Genomic DNA, 867 nt, shown 5'->3' on the forward strand with positions numbered 1-867 from the left:
CCTGCAATAGCAGAGGTAAATTACTTAGGTGAACCTTATGGAAACACCTATAACTCAACATGGAGAAATCACCCAAATTTCTCATGGAATGATCAAAAGCCCCAACAAGGCTTTAATAATGGTGGAAGAAACAGGTTTAGCAATAGCAAACCTTTTCCATCATCAACTCAGCAACAGACAGAGAACTCTAAACAAAATGCTTCTAATTTAGCAAATCTAGTCTCTGATCTATCTAAGACCACTGTAAGCTTCATGAATGAAACATGATCAAAAGCCCCAACAAGGCTTTAATAATGGTGGAAGAAACAGGTTTAGCAATAGCAAACCTTTTCCATCATCAACTCAGCAACAGACAGAGAACTCTAAACAAAATGCTTCTAATTTAGCAAATCTAGTCTCTGATCTATCTAAGACCACTGTAAGCTTCATGAATGAAACAAGGTCTTCCATTAGAAATCTGGAAGCACAAGTGGGCCAGCTGAGTAAAAGGATCACTGAAATCCCTCCTAGTACTCTCCCAAGCAATACAGAAGAGAACCCAAAAGGAGAGTGCAAGGCCATTGACATAAGCGCCATGGCCGAACCTCTGAGGAGAGGAGAGGACGTGAATCCCAAGGAGGAGGACCTCCTGGGACGTCTAGTGATCAATAAGGAGCTTCCCTCTAGGGAACCAAAGGACTCTGAGGCTCATCTAGAGACCCTAGAGATTCCATTGAACCTCCTTATACCCTTCATGAGCTCTGATGAGTATTCCTCTTCAGAAGAGAATGAGGATGTTACTGAAGAGCAAACTGCCAAGTTTCTTGGTGCAATCATGAAGCTAAATGCCAAATTATTTAGCATTGATACTTGGGAAGTTGAACCTCC

This window comes from Arachis ipaensis, chromosome B01 (assembly GCF_000816755.2).
Source record: "Arachis ipaensis cultivar K30076 chromosome B01, Araip1.1, whole genome shotgun sequence".
Lineage (NCBI taxonomy): Eukaryota > Viridiplantae > Streptophyta > Magnoliopsida > Fabales > Fabaceae > Arachis > Arachis ipaensis.